Here is a 19,993-nt window from a genome sequence, read left to right as displayed (position 1 = left end):
AACAAAGAATTCTTCTAGGAACAGCTGTAGCAGAGTGATTTTTTTTGTCAGGCACAGCTTCAAAATCCATTTTCTTTTTTACTAGCTTGATTGATGCCTGGAGGAAACACCGCACTACCTCACCATATCCTCCTTCTCAAGAACTACCAAATGCTTGTCGAAAATTGGCCCCTGAGGATTCAGTAGATGTGTGGCCACAGTATTTTTTTTTTAACAGTAAGCAGCCTGATCTCTCACTAGAGGAAAAATACTAGACCAACACCTCTTACCTGAGAGAATACAACACAGACACATACGGTCCCGTGGGTCAGCATGCCCTCACTGCACTGCACCTCACACCTTTTCAGACAAGATAAGGCCTAAACACATACAAGCACTCATGCAGCTAATTTACAGAAAGGGAACAGAAGTGTTCAGAGGTCACAAGGTGTGCCCTTTGGCTTTCAAAGTCTGTAACCAAGGCCAAAACAAATCCACAAATTACACTATTCATTTAATCAACATTTGAGCCAAATTTTATTTCTGCTAGATTGTTCTAAACAACGGAGAAACTCTTGACTTGGACTAGGTCAGCAAACCCAACAGAGCTTCCGATTATCCCATGAGCAGGGGGTTCAGTACAGGGCTATTTACATCTTGCCAAAGAGATATATTTTCCCCCTTTGAGGTGTTCATTTAAGTACCCATGGATGAAATATGGGAAGAGGTCCCATAGTCCTCTTTAGAACCTTTGTAGTGGTTTATTTTTTAATCTGCTGTTCTCTACACAGAGGAGTGTAAGGAGCATTTTGTTTCCAAATATCAGCTCCGCTGACACAGCACTCCTCACCTTCTGCCCTGCAAGCACCCAACAATGCTGTTCTTTGTACCCACAACTGCTTAATCACTTCCTAACACAGCAAAGCATAGCGAACCCCCCAGTCTCCTGTTAAGGAGTTTTGACAGCACAAATTTTGGTCATATCTCTTCATACTCTAACCATAGAACTCCCTGGTGTCATGCTAATACAGTAGAGCGTTGGGCAGTGAGAGGAGCACTCCTCTCTCTGCCCTGAGGTCTTACATCAAAACCCTGCCACACTAAACAAACACAGCTGTCAATCAAGTCTCTACCTGCTCCAGGACATGATTTAATTTAGGGGCTTTTGATTATCCTAAGATTATGGCCAGGTTTTACTAAAATGTGGTCTCAGTTGTCATAGGTTAATAGTAATAGGAGATTATCAAAGGCTGAATTGTATATTCTGAGCTTCTGTTCACATGAGGTTTTAATGCTTGCCAGTCTTATACCTGCAGAGATGTGTGCCTGCTTGGTTTATATAATTGCATCATCTCTATAGTACTCGGACCAAATCTAGGTCAGAAAGGAGCAGCTTACTCAGATAACTGTCAATTCTATTCCACTACATACAGCTCCCTAGGAAACTACAGAAGCATCCAATACTAAACCTCCAAGTATTGACCTGGGTCACTATTGCCTACCTGCCTATGATAGATGTAACACAGACCACCTGCAAACATCAGGAGTTCCAAGGCCAGAACCCTTTTTTAGGGTGCCTCAGTATCTTTCTGAGATTGGATTGGAAATAAGGTGCTATAAAAGCAGAAAAAGTGAAAATCAACAAATCATTGGACAAGAGGATGTCAGGCAGGAGTTCTGAAAGAAATGAAGAATGAAATAGCTCGGACTCTCAGCTGGGATCCAGGAGCCTCTTGATCAGTATCATCCTGGTGCTGGAGGTGGAAATATGACACCTGCAGAAACCAGGGGAACTACAGACTAACAATTCCAATGAGTCTCCAAGGCAAATAAGTAGAAGCTAATGTAAAGAAATCCATTTGTGACATGAACAAAGATACCATTTCGGGGAAAAAACAAGCAGATTCATAAAAGGAAGTCAAGCTTTGCAGACCTAATGAAACTCCCCAAAGTAGTCGGGAAGACAAAGGAAATCATGGTCCTGTGGTACACTCAGACTTCCTGAAAGCATTCAGCAAGGTCCCCCAGCAGTAGCTTTTAAGGAAACTAAGTAGCCATAACAAGAAGCAAAGGTCTCACATGGATAAGTATATGATCAAAGGACAGAAAACTGAGAAAACTGGCCACTTCTTGTAGCAGGGATGTCACCAGGAGTCTCCCAAAGGGGAGGTAATTGAAAATGTTCATATATGTTCTGGAAAAGAATGTGAATAATGTAGTTTCCTGATATTAGGTTGTTTCAGATGGTAAATAAGGGATCATTATGAACTGTGGAATATCATTTTGGAGAAGACTTGTAGAAATTCAGTGAGTGCAGGTTACAAACTCCATTGCTGGTTGCAAGCCAGATAAGATGACTTTACCCTTGGCATAAGCTGCCTATGAGAAACCAGACTGGCAGAAAAATTCAGAGCTGAAGTTGCCACCTTCCCTTAAATGCCATCTTCTAGAAAGACAGATACTGTTGAATACTTCAAAAATACTGGAAATACTCCTTGGATACCCAAATAATACTAGACCTGGAGGGCTCCAGATTTCATGTTGGGCAACAGGCAGTGTCCACCACAGTGGCCCTTGTTTAGCAACTAGGGAAGAGTGGACCAACTCAGCTGACTGGTTCAAAGTCTTGCTCATGCAAGTCACGGCAGGCTTAAAACCAACAATTTTCAAGATGATTCACAACATACCATCTCCTACTACTCACATGACTAAAGAGCTGCAGGGTTAAACTCTACAGGCAAAAACCCAGAATTCACCCCACATTTTCCACATTATCTCTTCAGGCCACCCGGTTACATAGCTGCTGCTTTCCCACAATCAAATTTTGTATAACCGACCAGAATTTGACCCCGAAATACTCTTTCCCACTTGCAGTCTCAATTGCAAACACATGGTGAGCTTCTACTTTTGATTTTAATTAGTTTCTCACTTTATGGAGGTCATTTGTGTGTTCTCAGCTTGCAATACTATGCATATCATTAACTCAAGGGTGGCTTGGTATGAAGTTTGATGGTATGTTACATCTAAGTCCTGCAACAGAACAGGACACATCCACGTACAGGAGTGTTCTCAGAAACAGGAATTCACTGAGCACACTGCACCCCACATGCATTTGATGTTACCTTCTCATGAAAAACAGCTATTTTTTTCTCCCTGTCAGTTCTGCAATTGTTGCAATCACAGCAGCAGAAGTGCAAGATTTCAGGACTGAAGCAATGGTTAAGTGTTTGTGTTAAATTGCACCAAGTTCCTGTACCAGGAATTGTCTGTGTGTGCTCATGCAATGACAGGCTCCATTATGAGACAAAAAAGAATGTCTTAAACTTTCCTTTTTCCCAGTTTCTTGTGGTTTTGCTTTGCTGGGCTACATTCCTATAACACTTCTACAAAAAACAAAAACAAAAAAACCACAACCAAAAAACCAAACCCTCCAAAGCAGCTTTTCTTGTAATTTCTTTGGGTGCAAGCTAGGCATAAGATATTGTAACTCACCTCTGGAAATTGGATGAGTTCAAGAAGTGCAAGTTTCTACACTAAGTTCTACCACTAATGAACTTCTGAAGAGGAAACATTGCTACATGAAGATTTCCAGTGGGTGGCAATCATATGACTTAGGAGAAGCAGTTTTCTAGAGTAAATTATCACAAGGCTGTATGTATGTATATATATACACACACACACTACCAACTGTCATGCATCAGCAGGTGTGCAGGCCACCTAGATGGAAACTAAGATACCCCTAACATCTTCCTCCTCCTGCACAGAAGGATAAGCTATTTCAAGATTCAAGGCTGAAGATTCAGACTGAACTGTCTGCAAAGCTTGTTACAGCCACGTGATACTGTTCAGAATGACCCACACTCCTGTGGACCAGTCCTTGGTATAAGATACCTGCAGAACATCCTGCTGCTGAGATGGGGATGGGATATACAGCCCTGTCCTCAGATTTGAGTTCAGATATTTCAAGGTTACTTCTCACCAGGTTTTTTCTTTTGCCTTATATTTCCCCCTTTAATTCTTTGAGCAAACATTCCCAATCAGTTCTTTTACCATGGGCTTTATACCTTTGTTGCAGGGTGACAACAGATCAAATGAGCTTCCTTCCTCTGAGCTGCCAAGAAATGGATGTTGCATCTCAGCTTCCCCACTGTGCTGCTACAAGCGTACATTTGAGAATTGTGCCAGAGAGAGGAAATAAACAGGAAATAAACCTCAGGGGCATTTCAACAGAAAAGTATTTTGGCAATCCTTAGAAAAGACAAAAAGATAACAAGATTATGGTATTACCTTTATAGACAGTACTAATACCAGACCCATTCGCAGAGTTATTAGCAGTGTCTCTAACTGCCAAATGAGCACATGCTACATGAAAACATTAAACATAAAAAACCCCACCCAAATGTAAATGAATAATGGTCTTTGATCATTGGAAAATGGGGACACTTTATGGAGTATTAGGAAATAGTTCCCAGGATTTTTGTTAAAAATTCAGCCTTGATTTTCAAAGGCTTTGTTTTTCTCTTCCCTAGGAAACTACCCAGAGCTAATACATCAAATAGATTGATACATAAATTGAGTCCAAAAGTAACCTTAAATTCAGATGTTTAAAACTTACAAAAAGGTTTAAACTACGTTAGTCTCTTGCTTCTGTATATCTGGATACACTATTCTTCTGCATTTCAGGCCCAGATCATGTGTGCCTCCCTCCCCCAACATCTAGGCTCACCTCCGCTCCTAGGTTTCTCAGCTAACTGTGGTCTCTGAATCACTCATTTTATAATCAACATTACCACAAGTTCTGTGGTATATTAGATCCAAGTCATGCAATGGAATAGGATAGAGAATGGAACAGACCTGGTATACCTAGAGAGACTATTTAAACTAAAAATAATTATATTTAAACCACATTGTCAGCCAGAGCTCTTGTAATTAAAATAAGATTGATTCTGCACATTAAAAAAACCTGCTCTTTATTTTCAATGCAGGAAACCATCTACTCTGAACATTAATAATGCCTCTCAGCCACCAACCTGGCTGGAAACCAACATACAGCCAACTTCCATAAGCACTGAGCACTTGGAGCAAGATTTTTCATGAGCAGTAGTTCTGCTACCCAGCAGACAGTGAATCTGAAGACAGACATGGGATTATCATAAGGAGCAGGACCTCCATACCAAACAAGTGTTGGATTCTGGGAATTTATTAGAAATTGTAGCAGGACAATAGGTCATTAACCTGCCCAACAGTGCTGCATACAGAAAATACTCAAGCAAAACAGTGAATAGTGCCGAAAGTCCTTTAATAGTAGTAGTCACAGAGGGCAACAAATTTTCTTTTTAAATGCTTGTAAGCCGTCCAGATTCTGTTACTCAGATACACATACCTGCCTAGGCAGAAAGATAAACAGGTCTGGTTATATAATTTATGCTGTTCAGCTACCCACAACTGGTAAATTGAAAGAAAACCAAAACATAAAAGTGTTATATCAGATTGATTTTAAAGCATTCAAAAATAAGGACCCCAAAAGATGCTATGCCCTAATTTAAGACAAAATTGGGCATATTTACAGCTTCCCTGAACAGCTACATCTCCTCTAGAAAGAGCAGGAGGTTTGTTTCCCTAGCCTGTCTTTAGGATGTCATTTCAACAGCTAAAATGCTGTTCTGCTTCCTATCAATTTTTCAAACAACAAGGTCCAAGCAAACCTATTCACTATTTGTGAATGTCACAGAATCAAATCTAAGTGCTCTAGCTGACTTCCAAGAGTAAAAAAAAAAAAAAAGCGCCTCACAGACATCAGTCTCCATCCAGGACTTAACTGCTACAGCATGCAGTGCCTTCTGATGCTCATGTGAGTCACCCGAGATACTGCTGGGACCTCCTTGAACCCACACCCCAAACAACTACCTGCCTTTAAAATGTGCAACTACAGCACTTCTGTCTTCATCACATTCCCTTTTGCCACCCCTTTGACAGTCACTCCCACCCTGCAAAAGAGAGAGAACACCGTGCAGCCAGAGCCAGTTACCCACCTCCAACCCCCTATATGGAGGAAAGTTGCTAAGTGCCTGGAGAGTCTGGGCATGCAGCTTGGAAAGGGCAGTTTCTCACTAGCCTTCCCCTAAGAAATGTACTCAGTGGGAGAGCTCCACCACCAAGCATTCACCACCACCTCTCTGGCTTCCTTGTATTTGGCATTTGCCTCTCCTCTGCTTCCCTGCAGATCCTGGCAGACACCGTGCAGCGCTAATCCCAGAAAAATAGCTTTGACATATCTGCCTAAGCCTGATGAATGCCATTTCAAGTAATTTTCATAAGATTAGTATCTTGCTCTATAAACAACTTTTCAACATAGGAAAAATAGTTTCTATCAACAGTGTGTAGTGCTACAGATAACTGACATGAAAAATGTCATGCAATGCAGGCACTGAGTAACAAAATAATCACTTTTTCCACTCAGATGCTTTCTAATACTGCTTATGCTTTTTTGTGAAAAGTGGTGTTCATAATAAATCATTTAAAGACTAAGCATTCACTGTCTCCTTTGTCATAAGCAACTTTTGAATTGCCAAATGAAAGTATCTCATTTTTTGGTATTCTGTAAAAAGGTGACAGATTTGTAAACAATAACTCTTCGCAGTGCTCCATGAATATCATCAGCATTGGATCCTCTTTCAAAGGCCTATTACATTAAAAAAAAAGTGTAGAAAGCAAGTCCGATTATTCCCTTCTTCTCTTTATTACAGCAGCAGTATTCATGCTGCTATCATTAAGGGTCTGTCAGCATTTTTATTAGAAACCACTACTCCAGGGGTTTATAACTCAGCAGTAAAAAATCCCTCCAGAACGAAACTTGTCATACACTGGAGCTCTTACTTAAGCCGAAATGCCAGAAAATTATATTTACACATTTTTAAGGTTCTTTCAAAGCACTTCCAGTTGTTCAGGCAACTGGACTACAGCACTGAGTGGTAATTTGAGCCCTAGCATTGCAAAAGGAAATTGCTGAATGTGACATTCAGAAATAATTTCCTAAAGCTTGTGATCACCATGTCTATTAAGAGCTAAAGCCCATCCTTCGTATCATTCTGCTTCTGCCAAAGATGACCATTCAACACAGTTTCACATGGCTCAGAATTTCAGAACTTCTGAGGGCATTCAGCCCTCATGTTGTCTTGCATTTCAATGCATGCTTCAACAGCTGCCAGACTTTTTAGCTCCATTGCAATCCTAAGCATAAGAATCATGCCAGGTTGGAAGGGACCTCAAAGATCATCCAGTCCAACTTTTCTAGGTACTACTATAGTTCATATGAGATGGCTCAGCACCCTGTCCAGCTGAGACTTGAAACTGTCCAGTGTGGGGGAATCTACCACTTCCCTTGGGAGACTATTCCAGTGTTTGACTGTCCTCGTGGTGAAAAATCTACCTCTTGTGTCTTATTGGAATCTCCCCCAGAACAACTTGTGCCCATTACCCCTTGGCTTTTCCATGTGATATATATCCAAATATAGATATCCAAATAAATATTTTCAGAGTGCAATAAAGAGCAGGGCTAAATCATCCATGACCTTGGATCATTCCAAGTTTTCTTTATTCTTTTTGCAAAACAGAGAAAATAAAGAAAGTGACTAATTGCTATAAACACAATAAGCTATACTTTGAGTGCTGCAAGTGGTCAGATCAAAATTACCTGTGTCTAAGTTCTGGACAGCAATAATATCCCACCTCCAGTAACATCTGGCACCTGGGGAGGTCCATAGAATGAAAGTTTCTGTTACTTGGTGGCCAACCTCTGATCCATAATAGACACACGGCTGTCAAGCTGAGTAAGTCTAGTTCAGTCACTGGTAGACTCCACAACTTTGTCTCCTTTGATGTGGCTCTGATATACCATGTTACATGATGAGGAGGGAATATGATTCTAGGCTGAGGTCCAGCACACAATTCGGTTAAGGATCTACAAGACTCCCAGCACCAGCCAAACCCTCAAAACACTGGCACCCTCATTCACAGCCTTGACTGCTTGGCACAGTCTGCAAAAGATGATGCAGCCAGGAATCACTGCAAGCAGGAGATACTGAAGCACTCCAAACCCGTAAGCTGTGTCTGAAAGTGCAGAGAACAGGTCTGGCTGCTAGGCCTAGTCTGGAAACCTCTATAGCCAGCTAAAGCTATGGTAACAGTGATGCTGGTGGAACTTGGAGCTGCATGAATTCAGGGCAAGAATTAATCAATCTGTGTGAGAACAGGAAACAGAGCAGGAGATGAGATAGGGGACCTGGGGTTCAGTGATTTGCAAGTGCACTATGCAAAGGTACAGGGGAATCCTGGAGATAGAGGAGCAAAAGTAGTTTTCAGAAAATGAGGAGTAAAGACATGAAAACAGAAAAGGTGGAGAATGGAGATGGATCCCTCTTTTGGGAAAATTTAGTTGTGGAATAAAAGGGAGACTACTTGCCAGACTGTGGTTTGGAAACATGGCTCCTCTACCACACAAGTGTGGTCACTGTATCATGCAGGATAGACCATGGGGCAGACAGACATTAGCCTGGACAGAGTGCTCAAACAAGAGAAACCAAGCGACAAAGCAATACTGAAGTACTCCTGCTAGTCTTAAGAGATACATAACTTCCTCAAGAGGACTAGTTTAATTATTACTGTAGCTCTACTGAGAAATTTCAATATTCAAAGTGCAGACTATGTTCCCTAGCCCTCATGCCGAGGACATCAGGACACCCTTAAAAACTTCATATGGCTCCCATTTTGTGCAGTATTTTATGAGCTCGTATTGCACACTGAGTTCTGTATTATCCCCAAATGTGCTTTGTGCAAGTGAATCTTTCCAGTTGGACTGCCAGAAGATAAATGGCAAATTATGGAACAACTACATTTAATACAAAATGCCAGTTCAGCCGAGGTCAGGTTTTGGACGGTAATGGGAGAATTTGCATCTCAAAAGATGCCTGATTTTGAAATGTGGCTGATGACATTTGTATCCACAAATCCTCCAGAAAAGCTTTTTGCTCTTTTCAAGAATATCAGTTAATAGAGTTATCACCAGTGACTTAATTAATTCTCTTTATTCCTCATTAGACTAAAATCTGGTCATTTTAAGTGGAAGGGAGCTTTAAGCAAAAGATCACCTTTTTAGAGGAATTCCTGATTCGTCTTTGACCAAGACTATTTCTTATGCAGCTGTAATGTACAGTAACTGTTGTCTGACAAGAGCTTTTAACTGAAATTGCTCCTATTACAGCTGCAATAAAACCAGTTTAAAAGATGAAGAGGCTGGCTTTATGGGTTCATCCTTCACTCTCCCCCTTTAGGTGAGATTTCTATTGTTTATCGTACTTCATAATGCATTAAAATATTCAAAATCAGAGGTTTTCATGCCAGCTACCACAGAATGAGGCAAAATCTCTGAAAGCAGATAAGGTGGGTGAAGAAGCAGCCTTGCTGCCACGGAACACAAAAGGCTCAGGAGCATAACATTCAGAACATACAAGGCAAGAAGCCTGGCAACAGCATTTACCTGAGTAAACAATAGTAAAGTGAAAGGCTCGTTTATAAAAATCAGACCTAGGAAATAATTCAGGAGAAGAGAGCATTTCAGCAGTTTTCATTCGTGTTCTTACTTTTTTAACACAAACTAAAACATGGGCTTGAAGGGCAGTACTCTGGAGCACTACCATCTGAGAAATGTGTGGGATACTTTGATCCAAGCTGGCCATGTTCAGAGGAAGAGTCCAGACTATCACCAGGATAGTCAGGAGTTGCATTCTGGCTGAATTTGTAAGTTGCTAAATGTCATTTAAGCTATTGGCATTCATTTTAATTGACACACTGATGGGGGTCCTAACACTGATTATAATTATTGCAGTACCTCTATTACTGCCATCCAGTTTAGCATTGCAGTAACTTCAACAAGCCTACTCCTGGTATGCTACGAGCATCCTTAAAGCACTTCATTTCTCAGAACCAGTTTTGCAGCCTTCTAGTTCCAGCATTTATGCCAGAGAAGCACAAATGTGGTTTTCTCACTTTTAGCACTTTCATGCAGCATCTACCACACGGTAGAATTTACACCATCTCTTCTGGGATACACAACCTCTTCTGGGTGGGTGGATGGTTTTCCTAAGGTTTCCTAGAACATGATACAGAGAAGTCCAAGCCCATTAAGATAAAATAAACAACCATAGCTCTGTCCTTGAGTCCAGCTAAAACTTTAAAGGAATGAAAGGCTTGTTTCACAAAGAAGTTAAGCACATCTTTTAGCTGTAGGTGGATGCTCAGCACTCACTGGCATCGCTTTAATTGCTAGATTTAACAGGATTGACTTCAGTATGTATTTAAATATTTTACTGAACTGGGAATTTTATAGATTTCATTTAACATGAAAAGCTTTTAGAAATGAGCCAGATGTACAGCTGTTATGAGCTTCTGAAGCCTTTACCTACTGATGTAGAATTTATAAAAATTACTTTCAGATTGCTACAACCCTAAAACCCCTTTGACTTCACTAAAAATCCAGCTCTTAATGAACTCACCCAGCTCACCACTTTCACAACAACTTCTATATCTAGAGCTTGGCAAATGAGAACAGATTCTGCAGATCTTCCACCCCCCTACAGCTCTGCATAGCTTATTGTCCTGTGATGGTATACTCACAGATCTTAAAAGAAGCACATTCTTAAACATTTTGGGGAAAAAAAAATGGAAAAAACTGGTAAATTTTTCACCATGAGGACAGTCAAACACTGGAATAGTCTCCCAAGGGAAGTGGTAGATTCCCCCACGTCAGACACTTTTACATCTCAGCTTGACAGGGTGCTGAACCATCTCAATCTCATATAAAATACAGTATTACCTAGAAAGATTGGACCAGATCATCCTTGAGGTCCCTTCCCATCTGCTAAGATTCTATGTAGAAGTCTATGATTCTATGACTCTAGAGTTACTTGTTATTTTTCACATTACTGGGAAGACAGCCAGGGGGAAGACTGAACAATGAAACCCACTACTAAGGTGGTTTATGTTTCAAAGGAGCTTGTTCATTGCTGTTAGCGATTTCCCTGGGCTCTGGATTGGATCCCAAATACAGTGAAAGCACTACCATTCTGCATATCATGCACTATCTCTTTTTATAGCAAGCAAAATGGAAAAGCAAGATCAGGAGACAAGCCTCAGAGGGCATAGCCAAAGTTCACCTGGCTGCAGTTCCTTCCGTACTTCAGAGAACACCAAAACAAGCCTGTGCATGCTGGCTCCTAGCACCTGTAACCATCCAGAAAACTCCTCTGGTTACAGTTTATTTCAGTTTTGAAAAAAATTTCACCATATTTTATATATAAAAATATATGTAGTTTGTTATATATACTATACATTATTATATAAATAATAGACATTCTCATTATTTACTATACCTAATGTATAGAGGTATTCAATGACAAGCAATTTTTTCCTCCAAAAAAATATCAGAATGCATCCTTTGCCTTCACCTATATATAAATCAGACATATCAAAACTAGCAGCAATCAAGATTTGCCTGCTTACTGGTGGAACTAGCCAACTCATACGTTTTAAAAAAACATATTAGCAAGTAGGTCATCAAATAGTTTTATTTTTAGATGTATTTTTAACACTCATAAGGGCTTCAGCAGATCCTTACCTATAAAAATTCCTGACACTTCCATGTTATTGCTATCAGAGGCATTTTCCAGTGCAGATGATAATTACAATTACTAGCATTTATAATAAAATTACTACACTGGAGATATTTTTGGAAGGCTGCAAACTAGCACTGATCACTTATATCATACCATCTCTCATCACTCAAAATGGGAACATCCAGAAATGCTGATAACCTGTGTGTTAGAAAAATATATAATAATCATTTTGTTTGACTGATATGCAAATGACTGCAAGAATACCTGCAGATGTATTTTCCTGCTATGATGCAACATTGCAGAGAGTGACTCAAGGAAAGGAGTTCTGGGATCTAACAAAATTAGAAATTCTGACTTCAACAACCCAGTTCAGCTAAAATGCCAGCTTTTCTTGTGACCTTGTAATATCAATTATTTGGTAAACCAGTAAATAACTACCTAGATTAGATCTGTTTTGCCTGCATGGGGTTTGACCCAAAGTGGATTAAGAGAATTTGATGAAATTGGGATTAATCCCTTTGAGCAGACTGAGGTCAGTGATTTATTCAGCTCTGAAAGAGTACCCTGTATAAGAAAGCCTGTACCAAAAGGTGATTTGAGTGTCTAAATGGTAGGAGTGTCCTTCTGGTACAGAAGCATGAAATATTGACCCTCTAGCTAGTGTTTTGCTTGTTTTAGCCATTTCTTCCCCACTAGATATGGTGAGAAAGGTAAGAGAATGAACAGAATCCTGCAAAGAGGGGCAAGCAGAAGTCAAAAAAGTTCTCATGCAAATTTAGTTCCCATACATAACACTTCAGTTTAATTCTCTTCCCTCAGAGACTGGGACTTTCACACATGCAGCCTTGTACTAAGTACTTCTACAGAATAACAGACACAAAAATGAGCACCAGCTATTTAGGATGCTTAATCAGAATATACAAAGCCATAAATTTTGATTAACCAGCTCTGCAAAGTCTTAGATTAAGTCCATCTTCCTGAACTTAGGACAACAGCCCTTTTTATCCTTCATACATGCCTATTTGACAATGGTGCCTTTCACTACCAGCTCACACAGCAGCCAGCCAGCCCTCCACTCAGATACAGGCATATCCAAAGACCAAGGCCTGGGATTTGGAAGGGAAGTACATTTTCTTTCTTCTGTATATTTCCCATTATTAATTTTTCCTAACTGCTCCCTCTTTTTAGAACATGCTAGATGGTGTCAAGAAATTGCACTGCTCCCACAGCTCGTGGTAACAAGCAGATGGAACATTAGTAAGCTAAATGCTCAACATTTAAAACTATGAAGAGAGATACATCTGTTCTTATTTTTTGCTCCTATAAAACATGAAGAGAATGAGAGGAATTTAAGAGGATGAGAACCAGAATCATATGGCATCCATCAAAATGCATATGGATTCTCTCATACCTTTGTCTCTACAGCACAAAAATAAATTAAATTGATCCCAATACTGCTGCATATAAATAACTGTAGGATGACATTATAAGGCCAATTGCTATGACCAGTTACAGACTAAAAGAAGACATTTTTCTTCTTATGTCCCTCAGCTCTCCAGTAAGAATACCAGCTCATGACAAGTCTTTTTCAGCTACAGTAATATCAGGATGCAAGACACTGGGTGGTACACACTGTTTGGATTATTCTGCTCACAACAATCTTGATCTTACTATTTCAACACAACCAGTTCTGCTCCTAAGGCTACTGATTGGTCATGGATCCCATTTTTCCTTTTTGTGTGCCTGTTCAATCTCACACTCCAGGAAAGGCTGAATACATTTCGAGTTTAAATTAAGCATTTTAAATTAAGTATAGGTTTTAGGGTAAGAGTAGGTTTGCACAGGTTTTATATGTTTATTTATTCCACTAAGTAAATTAGAAGACTCCAAGAGACTGCTAACATTTTTCATACACAAATATTTGGGTGTTCAAGTAGGAATCCAGGGTCCCCTGTGACAAAGGCTCCACATATTCAATATTCTGAGTGTGTCAGTGTAACCCTACCACAGCAGAAAATCCAATACTTAATGTTTTACAGATCTCCACATGATAAATATGATAATGTAAGACAGTGCAGAAATTTAAGAGACTTAAAATATTCAGCGTATTCATACACACACTTTACTCATCTCTGCTAATCAACAGTAAAACAGAGGTCAGTACTTCAGCCTTGGCAGGACTACAACAATTATTGCCTTAGTATGTACAAAGAAAGGATGAGGTGAAGATGAAAGAACAGGTAAACCTAAAATACAGCTGCATAATGCCTGAAGTACTTGGTCCACCATTCATGCACTGTAATTCAAAAATACAAACAAAACTAAGTCTAATAACTGAAATTCAAAATGCCAGGAGCTTTGGACTGATAAAATCAGGGTGATGTATACCTAAAATTGAGGGGAAGCTATCCTCATTTGAGGAAGGGTGTTATGCAGGCCAGGGTCTCCACCCCATGCTGTGCTAATGCACTTGACTTGCATTGCAATGGGTAACCTGGGATTCACTTGGGCTCCTCTTAAAGGATTTGATTCTGCTAATTTGCTTATACTATAATAAAGCTATTGAAGTAGTTCTACATGCCTTAAGATTCTATTAACAGAACAAACTGAAAAGCTCCTAGATTCTTAGATACAGTCTTTTAGTCTCAGTTGCAGCAAGGAAGTGATTTAAAGCAGTACTTGAAAAACTTGTGGCCCAGTGTTTGGGGTCCTCTACCTACTCTGCTGTATCACAGGCACCAACAAACCCTGCCCTGGTTTAGTCCTGCTCCTGGTTTTAATCCATGCAGTTTAATATCAGGTCACTGCCATATATGTTAAATAATTTTCTGAATAATTTCCTGTACAAGTTTTGACACTCACTTTTATGGATTAAAAAAGTACAGGAGATCCTTGAGGACACCACATTAAAGTCTCTCCTGATGACTCTCCACACTCACAGCAAGTGTGTCCAGAGTCCTAAGAGTATTTCCATAACCTCATCCTTAAAAAAAAAAACCCAACACATACTTAAAGGCAACTTCTAACAAAATAAATATGAGGAGGTACAAGACCCACGTAAGTGCTTTTACCACCATCAGTATATCAAGTGTTCTGCCTTAATTTCAATATGACAGCTAGGCCACAGATTAAAGCAAAATCAAAATTAGTATTTAGAAAAATTTATCAACTACACTGAAGGAAATAAACCCCCTCCACAGTCTTTCTTTCAAGAGAAGACTGGGAAGAAAGCAACATATAAGCAAGTATTACAAAGCCACCCTAAGAGATCCAATAATAGCTACCTTTGTTCAAACAAATCTTGAGGTATTGGAAACAGACTTACTTGCAGGAAAAACAGAGAAGTCCATAAAGAGTCAAACTCAACCAGATCTTCCAATCCAGGCTTAATTGTGAGACTGTGTTAGAGTTTTCACTAATGTCCTCATGGTACTGAAGCTCCGACAGAAGTGCCGAATTTTCAGCTCTACTGTTGTGGTTACTAGTGTTTGGATAAAAACAAGGCAACAGTATTGTGCTGGGAAAGCCACAGATTTAGATCACCTGATATGACTTTTGCCTGTACAATGAATCTTAGTTCAGATTGTTTGTGCCACAAAGAATCTTAGCTTGCTTTCAGACAAAATGTAGGGTTACCAGAGAGTGATTTAAAAGTAGGTATTTACTTGTAAAATAGTATGGAAAAAAATAACTCAGTGAATGAAAACAGGAAAAGTCTAGAATTCCATGATGACACTTTTACAGTCTTTCAAACTACAGCTGCACTGATTAACATTTATCATCAGATTATCTTTCCCCTTAAAAACAGTGTATGTCTTAATAATTCCAGAAGACGATATGCAGATACCATATGGTCCCATAAACATCTGGAGCCCACAGCCATCTCTGTCAGAGGCACAAAATGTCCATATGAGATTGCCCAGGAGTTGCCATCTGATCTGTTGCCTCAGGGATTGAAGGAGCAGTAACAATAAAGGGAATCATGAGTGTTGTTTAATGTTTTCCAATGGATTGTACACATTAGAAACAGTAATTAATGACTTGGTTTCAAATGCTTCAGGGAATTACTGTCCAACAAAATAATGGAAGAAATTTAAAAGTGCAATAAAGTTTAAGTGTGCAGGCATTTCATGACAGCCATACAGCACTGATGTGCCAGAGGAAAAAAACAGTTATTGCAGCCACGTCCAGATAATCCACAGAAAAACCTGTATCAATCCCTTAAGTGATTTGATTATACTCCTTTACTGTGCAACAGTCCTCAAAGGCATATTCAAAACCAAATACACCTCACTAAAAGAGCACAAGTGAAAAAACCCAGCACAGAATTAAAGAACTCTTTTGAGACATAACTGCAGTCCTTTCCTTCAAAATATATCTCCCAACACTTGCAACTGTTAATCTTACTTTTTTAAAATGCCTGTATCACTTAAACCACAGCACCATAAGAAATTAAAAATCACATCTGTGAAATAACCTATATAAGAAATAGTCCTCTTTGCCCAAATTTCCTGTGGCCATTTCCTATAAGGGTAAGAATACTTGAAAGCTGCAAGTAAAAATTTCAAATTAATACCTCTCTGTCTTGTAGCCCTAAAACTCCTGATCTTTCCCTCCTAGAGATGCTTGCAAAGATTGTACATCACAGCCCTCAAGTCAACACATCCATGCTTCATCAAAGCCAGAGAATAAATGAATTCTGGAGAAAAAGACCTCTAAGACAGAACTTCTTTACTAAGGCAGAACTAATCCAGGTTTGTTCAAGTTGCTGCAGCTGCCAATTAAGCTGAAGGGAAGGCATAGGTAGGAAGTGTCCCTTACTCAGACTAGTACTTTGACTCAACAAGTTAAATATTATCCATATGGATTCCATTCAGACTGATTAGAAACCTGTGGAGATACCAGAGCAGGACAGGGCTTCAGTTCTGTGATGGTGGCTTCTCAAGCAAGCAGCTTCATCTTGAACATCCAGTCTTCTGAGACACAAGTCCAGAGCATGCTATGCTCTCAGGGAAGGTAAGTGAGAAGTTACACTGTCAAAAGAAGCACCCTGACAGACCTGCCTCTGAAATCCCAACCACTAGTGCCTCTTGCCCATGGCAAAAGCAATCTTTGTTCCAGCCCATTCATTATTGCTTCTTCAGCAAAGCACATCCTGCTTTCACCTGATACTGATGGATTACAACAAACTAAGTATTTTTTTTCCTCACAGAGTAATCAACAGGAAAGTTACTCTTCCCAGCATGACTCATCTGCAGCAAAAGAGCTTTCATCTGGCTCAGTTTTCTTGGAAGAGATCTCATCATCCTGCAATGTAAAGTCATTCCCATATTTCATGTATTACTTCTCTTGTCTACAGCAATTTCCTTTCAATCAATTAATCAAGATGCACTATTTCAGTAATAGTTATGTAGACAACTACACTTATATGCCAAGAAGCACCACATCCTTCTCTAGGTTTTGACCTCCCAATGTTCACACCCGCAACATCATTCTCTTCAACAGCTCCAGGCAGGAGAACATGGCCACACTCCTCTGACAGGTCACATCTGCCCCATGAAATAGTTAACGAGATTCCACAACCAAAATGTGAAAAGACAGATAACTGGAAAACACTGCAGATAAGAAACAAACAATCAAAAAAACCCACAAAAAACCCACAAAAACCACCACAAACAACAACACGTGAACAGGAATGCCCTTCATTGCCACATTTAATGACTAATCGTGGGAGCTGGAAGGAAATCAAGCAAAACAAGGCATTACTCTAACTTCTAGCATTTCTGAAAAATTAAGATCCTTGAGTTGAATGCATAGATTAGAACCCCGAATGCACACTGAAATTCACTCACATGCCTCGTGCCAGTTGCAGTGACTTACAGCTTGTTCCAGAGCAGCAAAAGTTGAGCTATACTAACACACCTGAGTTGTGCATGTACCTGCAGCCATCAGCACTAACCCCACACCAAAATCAAAATAACATCACAATACCAAATGGAAATGGATAATTCACACACGATCCACCCCTCGGTCCCTTCACCACAACTCTAACAACCAAAATTCTCTATGGCCCTTCCATTCTCTAGCAGTGCTTTGCCCATTACCTCTCCTCATCTCAGGCCCCAGATTTTGGCGCCAAAAAAAAAATGCTGCAGTTTAGGCCCGGCCAGTAACAACCCAGCATCCACCTCCCTACTGTGGAATAAGGAGGAGAAAATCCAACTAAAAACTCGTGGGTTGAGACAAGGAGGGTTCACTCACTACTTATGGTATGGTCAAAACAGACTCAACTTCAGGGGGAAAAAAAAATCATTTATCAGAACTGAAGAAAAATAAAACAAGGCCACATCTTAAATACCAGAGAGTGGGGGGTAACGATCTGTCCATCACACATTGTTTTCTGCTGCTCCTTCCTCCTCAGAGGGAGGACTGCTCACAGCCTTCTCTCATTTCAACCTGGGGTCCCTCCCACAAGACAGAATAATTCATGAACCTCTCTGACATGAGTCCCTCCCATGAGGTGCAGTCCCTCAGAACAGACTGCTCCAGCACGGGCCACTCAGAGTCACGGCCTGCTTTGGGAAAAGCCATCTGTCCTGGCATGGGGTCCTCCCCAGCTGCAGGTCCACATCTGCCCCACTGTGATCCTTCACAGGCTGCAGAACAACTTCTGACTCACCGCAGTCCTCCATGGCTGCAGATCCATGGCTGCTCCGCCACGGCCCTTCAGGAGCTGCCCCCCTGTGCTCCTCCATGGGCTGCAGGGGGACCGGCTGCTGATTCACCACAGGCTGCCCGGCAACCTCTGCTTGGGCACCTCCTCCCTCTCCTTCCTCACAGACCTTGGTGTCTTTGCTCTGGTGTTGCTCTCACCTCCCCCTCTCCTCTGCAGGTCTTTTTGCTGTTTTGTTTCCCCCTTCTTGAATACGTTACTCACAGAGGCACATCCAAGTTTCCCTCCTCGGCTGGGCCTTGGCCAGAGGTGGGGACAGAAATGGAGCTGAGGGAGCTTCCAGCAGCTTCTCACAGGAGCCACCCCTGTGTCCCCACTACCAAAACCCCACCTCACTAACCCAAAACAGATGGGCATCAAGGTATTAGTCCAACCCAACACACTTCACAGTCCAAGTCCCGCTAGGAGGGAAGGATCTACCTCAACTTCAAATAAAGTCAAAGGGAGTTGTTTTTTTTATTTCTGTAAGTAGGATGACAATCTAACCTTAACATTATGGGGAGTGTTTGGTCTATTTTACACTACAGAAACTCAGCCAGATGTAAGCAGAACACACTTCTATTATATACAATGGGAACCTACTGACAGGAGATAAAGGATATTGGAACCTTTATTGGCACAAGGAAATTTAGTCAATAAAAAACCTGTATTGGGGGAGACAGCACTGACATATGGGCAACCTTATTTCAACAAAGTGCCAAAGGATCATTAGTGGCCTAGTTCTTGTTTTAAAACTGTCCACTGCAGGAGGGGAGGGGGCAGAATTTGCTCCTCCTTCGTTCTTCAGAGAGAATCACTCATCACAAATCAAGAAACACACTACTCCCTGAAGAATCCTATTTTAGAGTACAGAGGAAGTGTCTACCTCCGTTATCCCATACATTCAATGTCTTCTTCCCGAATTTGGATTAGCAAACCACAGCTTGCCAACAGACAGACAGTTACACCTTGCTGCCTCAAGTGTCATGCTGTGCCTATCAATCAGATGCTGCAGGAGATGTGCTTCTGGAGACTTCTTACTAACCCCTGCCGAGGATCCCATTTCCTTCTTGTGTCGGTGAATAATCATGAACATCATCAAAAAATTAAACAGTATGGTAGCTAATCAGGCATTGCCACCATTCAGACAGTAGATATTCAAGTTTGTTTCCTAAAACTCTATGCATTATAAAGCATGTATATTTTTGTGCTTCATGTCTGCAACCAATACACACATGAATTATTAATGCTCGATAAAATGAATATATTTTTTGGAGAAAATGAAATACCTAAGGTATTTTCATATAAATGACTGCAATTTAACTTTCAAAAACATTTAATCTTTCAATGCTCTTCTCACTTCAAACTGAAGTCTGTACCTTGGATTTGGCCAAGCATGTCACAAGAAGCCTCACACTTATGATTAACCCATGAAGGTCCAACATGGATTAAACAGAAAACAAACAGCCATGCAACGCAAGGCAGGTGGGACTCACTCTCCCAAGGTTTTAGTAAGTTTTTGCATGAGTAGTTCCAGTAAGCTGAAGCCAATTCCCATAATGGCTGGATGGTCTGTTTAGCACAAGTACATCACTGCTCTTCCATACCACTGCCCTAAGCTGAGTACTAAGAA

Source organism: Apus apus, chromosome 8 (assembly GCF_020740795.1).
Source record: "Apus apus isolate bApuApu2 chromosome 8, bApuApu2.pri.cur, whole genome shotgun sequence".
NCBI lineage: Eukaryota > Metazoa > Chordata > Aves > Apodiformes > Apodidae > Apus > Apus apus.
This window is presented reverse-complemented; position numbering follows the sequence as displayed.